Below are 14,890 nucleotides of genomic sequence, written 5' to 3'. Positions count from 1 at the left end.
AGACCACATATGACCACCACATAGTGACCGAACAATACCTCATACTGTAAAAGGGACAAATATCGCCACACCATGACCAGACCAGATTTTAGCAGCATATAGCGACCAAATTATTCCACATAGAAGGGAGAACTACCGTCACACCGTGAGCAGACCACATATGACCACCACATAGTGACCGAACAATACCTTATACTGTAAAAGGGAGAAATATCGCCACACCATGACCAGACCAGATATTACCAACATAAAGCGACCGAATAATCCCACGTAGAAGAGAGAAATACAGCCACACCGTGACCAGACCACATATTACCACCACATAGTGACCGAACAATACCTCAGACTGTAAAAGGGAGAAATATCGCCACACCATGACCAGACCAGATATTACCAACATATAGCGACCAAATAATTGCACATACAAGGGAGAAATACCACCACACCATGTCCACACCACATAGTGACCAAATAATAACACATACAGGGATAAATACCACACCATGACCGGACCAGATATTACAACATAGTGACCGAATATTACAATACTGATCATTAATGAAATGTCCTCGGACGCACATTCAGTTGAAACCAGTGGGCCCCCTCTACGTCCTGCTCAGGGTCCTGCCAAGGACCCTGGCCCACCGGATAATCGTCCAGTGTCCCGGTGCTCCAGTCAGACCCTGTTTGCCCACCAAACTGATCCATTTAAATGTCTGATTTTAGAGTTTGCATTGTGTTCCTTTTCTTTGCTTATAAAAACATAATAATTATAGTCTATGGACCTTTTCTGATGCTGATGGTTCACAAAAGAAATTTGAGACATGTTTGATTGTAATCTGATTTGCAGATAAAGCTGGCCCATTCAAATGATTGGATTGCCAAAAAAAATCCATTTGCATCCTTGTTCTGTATGTTTTTCACTGACTAATGTTAGAAGTTTGTAAATCTTCATCACTTTTTTTCTCTCATCAATAGGTGGCAGAAAATGTCATTTTTCAACATGAGGAGAGAAAACTTCATTCCATCACTTTACCTGATGGGCCCATGTAGGGTCGGACTGGCCTGGTGTGATAAATTCCCGGTGGGCCCCGATGAGAGAGTGAGAGAATTGGTAGCGGAGGCTCTTAAAAAGTGCGGACCCTTTAAAAGCGCAGCCGAAGGAAATGTAGCGTCGCGCACGGCGCTCCTACTATTCAGTGGTGACAGCGGGTGACGCGCATAGTCACATGACAGGAGGACGTGATCTTGGTGGGCGGTGACACGCACCGCGCTTTGCTTTCCCGCTGGTGGCTGGCAGTTGTGTGGTGTCAGGTGACACGCTGACGTCACGCTCTCCTCTCCCTGCTCCCCTGCCGGCTTATGATACGCCGACGCCGCGCTCTGCTCTCCAGTCCCGGCTCCTGCTCCCTTGGAATTGGCCTTGTAACACCGGCTCCCGTCCGGGTATGTAACACCGCACCAGCACCGCGCACCGCCCTCTTCTCTCCTGCTCTCTTGGCCTTTTAAGCCGGCTCCTGGGCTGAGTATGCGGTGACCTGCACTCTGCTCTCTCACCATCACTCTGGAAACAAGGCTGCAGGCCCCGGCTACAGCTCTCCCTGCTTCAACTTCAAGTCAAGTGCAATATCCACGTTTTTCTGGGTGAGTGTTCCCAGCATTGGTCATCATCCATATATGGAGGGGTCGCAGGCTGGTCACATGGGGACATGGGGCTGAAGGGGGGACTGGCTGGACCCATGGGAACATGGATGGGGACATGGGGCTGAAGGGGGGCCTGGCTGGACCCATGGTGACATGGATGGAGACATGGTGCTGAAGGGGGGGGCTGGCTGGACCCATGGGGACATGGATGGAGACATGGGGCTGAAGGGGGGGCTGGATGGACCCATGGGGACATGGAGGGGGATATGGGGCTGAAGGGGGGGCTGTCTGGACCCATGGGGACATGGGGCTGAAGGGGGGGCTGGCTGGACCCATGGGGACATGGATGGGGACATGGGGCTGAAGGGGGGGCTGGCTGGACCCATGGGGACATGGAGGGGGACATGGGGCTGAAGGGGGGGCTGGCTGGACCCATGGGGACATGGATGGGGACATGGGGCTGAAGGGGGGGCTGGCTGGACCCATGGGGACACGGAGGGGGACATGGGGCTGAAGGGGGGACTGGACGGACCCATGGGGACACGGAGGGGGACATGGGGCTGAAGGGGGGGCTGGACGGACCCATGGGGACACGGAGGGGGACATGGGGCTGAAGGGGGGGCTGGACGGACCCATGGGGACACGGAGGGGGACATGGGGCTGAAGGGGGGGCTGGACGGACCCATGGGGACACGGAGGGGGACATGGGGCTGAAGGGGGGGCTGGACGGACCCATGGGGACACGGAGGGGGACATGGGGCTGAAGGGGGGGCTGGACGGACCCATGGGGACACGGAGGGGGACATGGGGCTGAAGGGGGGGCTGGACGGACCCATGGGGACACGGAGGGGGACATGGGGCTGAAGGGGGGGCTGGACGGACCCATGGGGACACGGAGGGGGACATGGGGCTGAAGGGGGGGCTGGACGGACCCATGGGGACACGGAGGGGGACATGGGGCTGAAGGGGGGGCTGGACGGACCCATGGGGACACGGAGGGGGACATGGGGCTGAAGGGGGGGCTGGACGGACCCATGGGGACACGGAGGGGGACATGGGGCTGAAGGGGGGGCTGGACGGACCCATGGGGACACGGAGGGGGACATGGGGCTGAAGGGGGGGCTGGACGGACCCATGGGGACACGGAGGGGGACATGGGGCTGAAGGGGGGGCTGGACGGACCCATGGGGACACGGAGGGGGACATGGGGCTGAAGGGGGGGCTGGACGGACCCATGGGGACACGGAGGGGGACATGGGGCTGAAGGGGGGGCTGGACGGACCCATGGGGACACGGAGGGGGACATGGGGCTGAAGGGGGGGCTGGACGGACCCATGGGGACACGGAGGGGGACATGGGGCTGAAGGGGGGGCTGGACGGACCCATGGGGACACGGAGGGGGACATGGGGCTGAAGGGGGGGCTGGACGGACCCATGGGGACACGGAGGGGGACATGGGGCTGAAGGGGGGGCTGGACGGACCCATGGGGACACGGAGGGGGACATGGGGCTGAAGGGGGGGCTGGACGGACCCATGGGGACACGGAGGGGGACATGGGGCTGAAGGGGGGGCTGGACGGACCCATGGGGACACGGAGGGGGACATGGGGCTGAAGGGGGGGCTGGACGGACCCATGGGGACACGGAGGGGGACATGGGGCTGAAGGGGGGGCTGGACGGACCCATGGGGACACGGAGGGGGACATGGGGCTGAAGGGGGGGCTGGACGGACCCATGGGGACACGGAGGGGGACATGGGGCTGAAGGGGGGGCTGGACGGACCCATGGGGACACGGAGGGGGACATGGGGCTGAAGGGGGGGCTGGACGGACCCATGGGGACACGGAGGGGGACATGGGGCTGAAGGGGGGGCTGGACGGACCCATGGGGACACGGAGGGGGACATGGGGCTGAAGGGGGGGCTGGACGGACCCATGGGGACACGGAGGGGGACATGGGGCTGAAGGGGGGGCTGGACGGACCCATGGGGACACGGAGGGGGACATGGGGCTGAAGGGGGGGCTGGACGGACCCATGGGGACACGGAGGGGGACATGGGGCTGAAGGGGGGGCTGGACGGACCCATGGGGACACGGAGGGGGACATGGGGCTGAAGGGGGGGCTGGACGGACCCATGGGGACACGGAGGGGGACATGGGGCTGAAGGGGGGGCTGGACGGACCCATGGGGACACGGAGGGGGACATGGGGCTGAAGGGGGGGCTGGACGGACCCATGGGGACACGGAGGGGGACATGGGGCTGAAGGGGGGGCTGGACGGACCCATGGGGACACGGAGGGGGACATGGGGCTGAAGGGGGGGCTGGACGGACCCATGGGGACACGGAGGGGGACATGGGGCTGAAGGGGGGGCTGGACGGACCCATGGGGACACGGAGGGGGACATGGGGCTGAAGGGGGGGCTGGACGGACCCATGGGGACACGGAGGGGGACATGGGGCTGAAGGGGGGGCTGGACGGACCCATGGGGACACGGAGGGGGACATGGGGCTGAAGGGGGGGCTGGACGGACCCATGGGGACACGGAGGGGGACATGGGGCTGAAGGGGGGGCTGGACGGACCCATGGGGACACGGAGGGGGACATGGGGCTGAAGGGGGGGCTGGACGGACCCATGGGGACACGGAGGGGGACATGGGGCTGAAGGGGGGGCTGGACGGACCCATGGGGACACGGAGGGGGACATGGGGCTGAAGGGGGGGCTGGACGGACCCATGGGGACACGGAGGGGGACATGGGGCTGAAGGGGGGGCTGGACGGACCCATGGGGACACGGAGGGGGACATGGGGCTGAAGGGGGGGCTGGACGGACCCATGGGGACACGGAGGGGGACATGGGGCTGAAGGGGGGGCTGGACGGACCCATGGGGACACGGAGGGGGACATGGGGCTGAAGGGGGGGCTGGACGGACCCATGGGGACACGGAGGGGGACATGGGGCTGAAGGGGGGGCTGGACGGACCCATGGGGACACGGAGGGGGACATGGGGCTGAAGGGGGGGCTGGACGGACCCATGGGGACACGGAGGGGGACATGGGGCTGAAGGGGGGGCTGGACGGACCCATGGGGACACGGAGGGGGACATGGGGCTGAAGGGGGGGCTGGACGGACCCATGGGGACACGGAGGGGGACATGGGGCTGAAGGGGGGGCTGGACGGACCCATGGGGACACGGAGGGGGACATGGGGCTGAAGGGGGGGCTGGACGGACCCATGGGGACACGGAGGGGGACATGGGGCTGAAGGGGGGGCTGGCCGGACCCATGGGGACACGGAGGGGGACATGGGGCTGAAGGGGGGGCTGGACGGACCCATGGGGACACGGAGGGGGACATGGGGCTGAAGGGGGGGCTGGACGGACCCATGGGGACACGGAGGGGGACATGGGGCTGAAGGGGGGGCTGGACGGACCCATGGGGACACGGAGGGGGACATGGGGCTGAAGGGGGGGCTGGACGGACCCATGGGGACACGGAGGGGGACATGGGGCTGAAGGGGGGGCTGGCTGGACCCATGGGGACACGGAGGGGGACATGGGGCTGAAGGGGGGGCTGGCTGGACCCATGGGGACACGGAGGGGGACATGGGGCTGAAGGGGGGGCTGGCTGGACCCATGGGGACACGGAGGGGGACATGGGGCTGAAGGGGGGGCTGGCTGGACCCATGGGGACACGGAGGGGGACATGGGGCTGAAGGGGGGGCTGGCTGGACCCATGGGGACACGGAGGGGGACATGGGGCTGAAGGGGGGGCTGGCTGGACCCATGGGGACACGGAGGGGGACATGGGGCTGAAGGGGGGGCTGGCTGGACCCATGGGGACACGGAGGGGGACATGGGGCTGAAGGGGGGGCTGGCTGGACCCATGGGGACACGGAGGGGGACATGGGGCTGAAGGGGGGGCTGGCTGGACCCATGGGGACACGGAGGGGGACATGGGGCTGAAGGGGGGGCTGGCTGGACCCATGGGGACACGGAGGGGGACATGGGGCTGAAGGGGGGGCTGGCTGGACCCATGGGGACACGGAGGGGGACATGGGGCTGAAGGGGGGGCTGGCTGGACCCATGGGGACACGGAGGGGGACATGGGGCTGAAGGGGGGGCTGGCTGGACCCATGGGGACACGGAGGGGGACATGGGGCTGAAGGGGGGGCTGGCTGGACCCATGGGGACACGGAGGGGGACATGGGGCTGAAGGGGGGGCTGGCTGGACCCATGGGGACACGGAGGGGGACATGGGGCTGAAGGGGGGGCTGGCTGGACCCATGGGGACACGGAGGGGGACATGGGGCTGAAGGGGGGGCTGGCTGGACCCATGGGGACACGGAGGGGGACATGGGGCTGAAGGGGGGGCTGGCTGGACCCATGGGGACACGGAGGGGGACATGGGGCTGAAGGGGGGGCTGGCTGGACCCATGGGGACACGGAGGGGGACATGGGGCTGAAGGGGGGGCTGGCTGGACCCATGGGGACACGGAGGGGGACATGGGGCTGAAGGGGGGGCTGGCTGGACCCATGGGGACACGGAGGGGGACATGGGGCTGAAGGGGGGGCTGGCTGGACCCATGGGGACACGGAGGGGGACATGGGGCTGAAGGGGGGGCTGGCTGGACCCATGGGGACACGGAGGGGGACATGGGGCTGAAGGGGGGGCTGGCTGGACCCATGGGGACACGGAGGGGGACATGGGGCTGAAGGGGGGGCTGGCTGGACCCATGGGGACACGGAGGGGGACATGGGGCTGAAGGGGGGGCTGGCTGGACCCATGGGGACACGGAGGGGGACATGGGGCTGAAGGGGGGGCTGGCTGGACCCATGGGGACACGGAGGGGGACATGGGGCTGAAGGGGGGGCTGGCTGGACCCATGGGGACACGGAGGGGGACATGGGGCTGAAGGGGGGGCTGGCTGGACCCATGGGGACACGGAGGGGGACATGGGGCTGAAGGGGGGGCTGGCTGGACCCATGGGGACACGGAGGGGGACATGGGGCTGAAGGGGGGGCTGGCTGGACCCATGGGGACACGGAGGGGGACATGGGGCTGAAGGGGGGGCTGGCTGGACCCATGGGGACACGGAGGGGGACATGGGGCTGAAGGGGGGGCTGGCTGGACCCATGGGGACACGGAGGGGGACATGGGGCTGAAGGGGGGGCTGGCTGGACGGAGGGGGACATGGGGCTGAAGGGGGGGCTGGCTGGACCCAGGGGGACATGGGGCTGAAGGGGGGGCTGGCTGGACCCAGGGGGACATGGGGCTGAAGGGGGGGCTGGCTGGACCCAGGGGGACATGGGGCTGAAGGGGGGGCTGGCTGGACCCAGGGGGACATGGGGCTGAAGGGGGGGCTGGCTGGACCCAGGGGGACATGGGGCTGAAGGGGGGGCTGGCTGGACCCAGGGGGACATGGGGCTGAAGGGGGGGCTGGCTGGACCCAGGGGGACATGGGGCTGAAGGGGGGGCTGGCTGGACCCATGGGGACACGGAGGGGGACATGGGGCTGAAGGGGGGGCTGGCTGGACCCATGGGGACATGGGGCTGAAGGGGGGGCTGGCTGGACCCATGGGGACACGGAGGGGGACATGGGGCTGAAGGGGGGGGGCTGGCTGGACCCATGGGGACACGGATGAGGACATGGGGCTGAAGGGGGGGGGCTGACTGGACCCATGGTGACATGGATGGGGACATGGGGCTGAAGGGGGGGGGCTGACTGGACCCATGGTGACATGGATGGGGACATGGGGCTGAAGGGGGGGGCTGGATGGACCCATGGGGACATGGGGCTGAAGGGGGGGCTGGCTGGACCCATGGTGACATGGATGGGGACATGGGGCTGAAGGGGGGGGGGCTGGCTGGACCCATGGTGACATGGATGGGGACATGGGGCTGAAGGGGGGGGCTGGCTGGACCCATGGGGACATGGATGGGGACATGGGGCTGAAGGGGGGGGCTGGCTGGACGCATGGGGAGACATATGGATGGAGGTATGGTGCTGAAGGTGGTTGCTGGATGGACGCATGGGAGGACATATGGATGGAGGCACGGGGCTGAAGGGGGGGACTGGATGGACGCATGGGGAGACATATGGATGGAGGCACGGGGCTGAAGGGGGGGCTGGCTGGACGCATGGGGAGACATATGGATGGAGGCACGGGGCTGAAGGGGGGGGCTGGCTGGACGCATGGGGGGGACCCATGGAGGTGAAGGGGGCCAAGTTGGGGACCTGGATGGACACATGGAGGTGAAGGGGTGCAAGCTGGACACATGGGGACCTGGATGGACACATGGAGGTGAAGGGCGGCAAGCTGGACACATGGGGACCTTCATGGACACATGGAGGTAAAGGGCGGCAAGCTGGACACATGGGGACCTGGATGGACACATGGAGGTGAAGGGCAGCAAGCTGGACACATGGGGACTTGGATGGACACATGAAGGTGAAGGGCGGCAAGCTGGACACATGGGGACCTGGATAGATATATGGGGTGGGGTGGGATGCATATATGAGGTGGACAGGATGGATATCTGAAGGGGGGCGGGCTGGTCACATGGAGGCCCGGATGGATATATGGGAGGGGCAGGCTGGACACATGGAGACCAGAATGGATATATGGGGGGGGTCAGGATGGATAGATGGGGGGGCCACGCTGGACAAGGGACTTTATTACTGTTTAGGGGCCAGATTGAGGAACTTTATTAGTTTATGATGGCGAGTGGGGAACATTATTACTTTAGAGTCCAATTAGGGACATTATTACTTCTGTAATATAGCTTACTTTTTAGGAAACTGTTTTCCATAAGAGGGGACAAAAGGGGGGTCCTGTTACTGTGCAGGGCGCCACTATGTCGCTTTATTTCTTCAACTGGTGTAGTGTAGAAGCCTGGGGAAAAGTGGGAATGTGCTCTAAAAGAGATCAGTTATTGATAACTGTGTGTTATTTTCTGCAGAGATGATTCCTGGCTGGAAGAAGTGATGGCGGACTGTGCCAGATGAAGAAAAGCGAAGATGAAGAACTTCACCTAGAGACATCACTGGTAAGTCAGTGTATTACTGTACACTTACACTATATAGTATATTCAGAGCTCCTGTGTATGTCACTGCTGACCAGTGTATTACCTATATACAGAGCTCCTGTGTATAATGTCACTCGTGATAACTGTATTACCTGTACACTATATGCAGAGCTCCTGTGTATAATGTCACTCGTGATAACTGTATTACCTGTACACTATATGCAGAGCTCCTGTGTATAATGTCACTCGTGATAACTGTATTACCTGTACACTATATGCAGAGCTCCTGTGTATAATGTCACTCGTGATAACTGTATTACCTGTACACTATATGCAGAGCTCCTGTGTATAATGTCACCGGTGATCACTGTATTACCTGTACACTGACACTATATACAGAGATCCTGTTTATAATGTCACTGGGGATCACTGTATTACCTGTACACTGACACGATATACAGAGATCCTGTTTATAATGTCACTGGGGATCACTGTATTACCTGTACACTGACACTATATACAGAGCTCATATGTATAGTGACAGTGTTGTTAGTATTGTGGTTTGTATTCCTGATCAGTATTGTATTATTTGGTCACTATGTGGTGGTAATATGTGGTCTGGTCATGGTGTGGTGATATTTGTCCCTTTTGTATGTGGTATTATTGGTGTTGTTATAGTGGATTATGTTGTGTATGGCGGTCATTTGTTCTCGCTGAGATTAACTAGGAAAAGATTTTTTTCCATGAGGCCACGGCTTCACTATCAGCATTTGGTCAGTATTTTTTCTCAGTAGTGAGAGGCAAAAGCAGGAGTGGGTGATAAATCCAGAATTGGTGACTTGTTTCTATTCTACCTTTTCTCTCATTGTTCCTCACCTGGTTTTGGCTCCCACTCCTGAGAATAATCCTGACTGAATACTGATAGTGGGGCTGTGGCCTTAGAGATGGAATACTTGGAGCAGAGCGTCTGAGATGCACTTACAGGGGTTCTCCGGTGAGAACAAGTCATCACCTCTCCACAGGATCAGTGATAACTTATTGATTGGTGGGGTCTGACTACTGGGACCTGCACCGATCGGCAGAATGTGGAGCTTTTCTCCCCATTAGACTGGAGCTCATGTGCGACTCGACCACTGATCCATTCATTCCCTCAGAGGCTGCGAGCGCTGCTCTTTTTTGGAAGCCCCCAAGAGAACGAATGAGGCTGTGGTCAGACGTCCCACCTGTCGCTGCATTTTAAAATGGTGATAAGTGTCCTGTCAGGGATAAAACTTCCCCATTCTTCCAATCAATAAGTGATCACCTATCCTGTGTAGCCCATGAATCTGTGATCACTTGTTTTAACCAAAGTAGCTCTTTCATGCAAACTCCAGAAATTGTCCATCCCTGTTCTAGTCTGTGCACAGTAGATGTGAGGAGCCGCCAGTCACTGCTCCACTATAACAGGGAGAGCAGAGAAAAGAGATCTGCATATTGCTGTAGGTGGCCCCTAGAGTCAATGTCCCCTGTGGGCCCCAGACACCCCAGTCCGACCCTGCTGACATCTGATTAAGGCCTAAGGCCCCGTTCACATGTCAGGTTTTAATCAGTGTTTTTTTTTCTCATTTTCATCTGATTTTGGTCAGTGTGGCAGTTTTTCTCCTCAGTGGGGCATATTTTTTTATATGTAAAGTAAAAAGCTAAAGGTTTCCTGGCCTCGCTTGCCCGGCCTATAGACCCTGGAGAACAGGCAGTACAGGCAACATGGTTGGTTCTGGCCATTTTTCTGACAGACTCATTGACTTCAATAGATGATCTTTATCTACAAATCGGATGGAAATCGGACCGGTCTCAGTTCTGATTTACAGATCAATCGTCCACAAAAAATAGATCTGTAAACCTGTCCCCGGTCTATAACGGAGCATATTCTACCTGTTAGAGAAATAACCAGACGTGAAAAGAGCCATGTGCTATTCTTACAGGGAAGGGGCCACCATTTTATGTTTTGTATTAATAATTATGTAATCAATTATTTTTAATACAAAATTAAATATCCCACTTTATTAGTTTTTTATGTATTTATTTTTACATTGGCCACTGGGGGCTGCCATTTTTATTTGGGGGGGGGGGGGGTGTAAGAAGCGCTCTTACACACCTCATTTACGGCAGCCCTGGCCATAAGAGACAGTAGTCTGTCACCGACTCTATCTCTAACATTACAGGCCGCTCCTCCTGCCTCTAGCTGTGACCTGGGCACGCCCCCTTGGCTGTTCAGGTCGCAGCCGTGGGAGAAGATTGCAGCCATCTTTGTGGAGCCTGCAGTGTAAGCTGTACATTCCCCCTGTCGTCGCACGCACTGCTCAGTCAGAGCGTGCCATGACAGGAGCTGCCGGGGAGGAAATGCCTGGGAGTGGAGGCCCCGAGTGAGTATCTGCGGCGTCGCCGTGCGGTGATCTCAGCCTCTCTGCTGTTATCACTGCCGACATCCTCAGGCAACACAGACACAGCGCTGCGTGGGAACGTGGAAGGTGAGTAGAAGCGTTTATTGTTTTGTTTGTTTTTTTTCCTTTGCATTGAATATATGGGGGCATATACACACAAGGGTGTAGTTGGAGGCATATACCCACCAGGGTGGAGGGGGGGGGCATATACCCACCAGGATGGATGGAAGGGGCATATACCCACCAGGATGTAGGGAGTGTGCATATACCCACCAATGAAGGGGGGCATTTACCCACCAGGATGGATGAAGGGGGCATATATCCACCAGGATGGATGGAGGGGGGGCATATATCCACAAGGATGAAGGTGGGGCTTATGCCGACAAGGATGGAGGGGGGCATATACCCATCAGGATGGATGGAGGGGGGCATATACCCATCAGGATGGATGGAGGGGGGCATATACCCATCAGGATGGATGGAGGGGGGCATATACCCACCAGGATGGATGGAGGGGGGGCATATACCCACCAGGATGGATGGAGGGGGGGCATATACCCACCAGGATGGATGGAGGGGGGGCATATACCCACCAGGATGGATGGAGGGGGGGCATATACCCACCAGGATGGATGTAGGGGGGGCATATACCCACCAGGATGGATGTAGGGGGGGCATATACCCACCAGGATGGATGGAGGGAGGCATATACCCACCAGGATGGATGGAGGGGGGGCATATACCCACCAGGATGGAGGGGGGCATATACCCACCAGGATGGAGAGGTGGCATATACCCACCAGGATGGAGAGGCATATACTCACCAGAATAGAGGGAGGGGGCATATACACCTACCCAGGATGGATGGATGGAGGGGCATATACACCTACCCAGGATTGATGGATGGAGAGGCATATTCACCTGCCAAGGATGGAAGGAGGGGCATATACTCCTACCCAGGATGGATGGATTGATAAAGGGGCATCTACACCTAACGAGGATGGATAGATGATGGAGCATATATACTTACCCAGGATGGAGGGAGGGGCATATACACCTACCCAGGATGGATGGAGGGGCATATACACCTACCCAGGATGGATGGAGGGGCATATACACCTACCCAGGATGGATGGAGGGGCATATACACCTACCCAGGATGGATGGAGGGGCATATACACCTACCTAGGATGGATGGAGGGGCATATACACCTACCCAGGATGGATGGAGGGGCATATACACCTACCCAGGATAGATGGAGGGGCCGATACACCTACCCAGGATGGATTTATGGATGGAGGGGCATCTACACCTACCCAGGATGGATGGATGGAGGGGCATATACACCTACCCAGGATGGATGGATGGAGATACATATACACCTACCCAGGATGGATGGATGGAGGGGCATATACACCTACCCAGGATGGATGGTTGGAGGGGAATATACACCTACGCAGGATGGATGGATGGAGGGGAATATACACAGACCCAGGATGGATGGATGGAGGGGCATCTACACCTACCCAGGGTGGATAGATGGATGGAGGGGCATATACAGCTACCAGAATAGACTACCCAGGATGGATGGATGAAGGGGCATATACACCTACCCATGATGGATGGATAGATGGAGGGGCATATACAGCTACCCAGGATGGATGGATGAAGGGGCATATACAGCTACCCAGGATGGATGGATGGAGGGGCATATACACCTACCCAGGATGGATGGATGGAGGGGCATATACACCTACCCAGGATGGATGGATGGAGGGGCATATACACCTACCCAGGATGGATGGATGGAGGGGCATATACACCTACCCAGGATGGATGGATGGAGGGGCATATACACCTACCCAGGATGGATGGATGGAGGGGCATATACACCTACCCAGGATGGATGGATGGAGGGGGATATACACCTACCCAGGATGGATGGATGGAAGGGTATATACACCTACCCAGGATGGATGGATGGAGGGGCATATACACCTACCCAAGATGGATGGATGGAGGCGCACATACACCTACCCAGGATGGATAGATGGAGGGGTATATACACCTACCCAGGATGGATGGATGGAGGGGCATATTCTCCTACCAAGGATGCATGGAGGGGCATATGCTCCTACCCAGCATGGATGGATGGAGGGTCATCTACACCTAACCAGGATGGATGGAGGGGCATAAACACATACTAGAATAGACTACCCAGGATGGATGGATGGAGGGTCATCTACGCCTACCCAGAATGGATGGATGGAAGGTCATCTACGCCTACCCAGAATGGATGGATGGAGGGGCATATACACCTACCCATGATGGATGGATGGGCCGATACACCTACCCAGGATGGATTGATGGATGGAGGGGCATCTACAGCTACCCAGAATTGATGGATGGAGAGGCATATACACCTACCCAGGATGGATGGATGGAGAGGCATATACACCTACCCAGGATGGATGGATGGAGAGGCATATACACCTACCCAGGATGGATGGAGGGGCATATACACCTACCCAGGATGGATGGAGGAAGGGACATATACTGCTACCCAGGATGGATGGATGGAGGGCCATATACACCTACCCAGGATGGATGGACGGGCAAATACACCTACCCAGGATGGATGGAGGGGCCGAAACACCTACCCAGGATGAATTGATGGATGGAGGGGCATCTACAACTACCCAGAATTGATGGATGGAGAGGCATATACACCTACCCAGGATTGATGGATGGATGGAGGGGCATATACACCTACCCAGGATGGATAGATGGAGGGAGGGACATATACTGCTACCCAGGATGGATGGATGGAGGGGCATTTACACCTACTGAGGAAGGATGGAAGGGTATATACACCTACCCAGGATGGATGGATGGATGGAGGGGCATATACACCTACCCAGGATGGATGGATGGAGGGGCATTTACACCTACTGAGGAAGGATGGAAGGGTATATACACCTACCCAGGATGGATGGATGGAGGGGCATATACACCTACCCAGGATTGATGGATGGAGAGGCATATTCACCTACCCAGGATGGATGGATGGAGGGGCATATACACCTACCCAGGATGGATGGATGGAGGGGCATATACACCTACCCAGGATTGATGGATGGAGATGCATATTCACCTACCCAGGATGGATGGATGGATAGGCATATACACCTACCCAGGATTGATGGATGGAGAGGCATAATCACCTACCCAGGATGGATGGATGGAGGGGCATATACACCTACCCAGGATGGATGGAGGGGCATATACACCTATCCAGTATGGATGGGGGGGGCGTATACACCTACCCAGGATGGATGGATGGAGGCGCATATACACCTACCCAGGATGGATGGATGGAGGGGCATATACACCTACCCAGGATGGATGGATGGAGGCGCATATACACCTACCCAGAATGGATGGATGGAGGGGCATATACACCTACCCAGGATGGATGGATGGAGGGGCATATACACCTACCCAGAATGGATGGATGGAGGGGCATATTCTCCTACCAAGGATGGATGGAGGGGCATATACTCCTACCCAGCATGGATGGAGGAAGGGACATATACTGCTACCCAGGATGGATGGAGGGGCATAAACACATACTAGAATAGACTACTCAGCATGGATGGATGGAGGGTCATCTACGCCTACCCAGAATGGATGGATGGAGGGTCATCTACGCCTACCCAGAATGGATGGATGGAGGGTCATCTACGCCTACCCAGAATGGATGGATGGAGGGTCATCTACGCCTACCCAGAATGGAT

At 58.5% G+C, this 14,890-nt stretch overlaps 1 long non-coding RNA gene across 1 annotated transcript in view; it reads left to right on the top strand.

Moving 5' to 3' along the window:
* Positions 1-1,308: 1,308 nt before the first annotated feature.
* The window catches only part of LOC141176487 (uncharacterized), a 150,786-nt gene continuing 137,204 nt past the window's right edge, over positions 1,309-14,890 (top strand). Inside the window, exons 1-2 of the long non-coding RNA XR_012253169.1 lie at positions 1,309-1,644; positions 8,607-8,693. This is a non-coding gene — a long non-coding RNA (uncharacterized lncRNA). The remainder of the gene's footprint in view (positions 1,645-8,606; positions 8,694-14,890) is intronic.

This window comes from Phyllobates terribilis, unplaced genomic scaffold (genome assembly GCF_046119375.1).
Source record: "Phyllobates terribilis strain yellow unplaced genomic scaffold, ASM4611937v1 Scaffold_27__1_contigs__length_16484149, whole genome shotgun sequence".
Classification (NCBI taxonomy): Eukaryota; Metazoa; Chordata; class Amphibia; order Anura; family Dendrobatidae; genus Phyllobates; species Phyllobates terribilis.
Note: the sequence above shows the minus strand (reverse complement) of the source record. Positions and strands in the feature narration are given on the sequence as shown.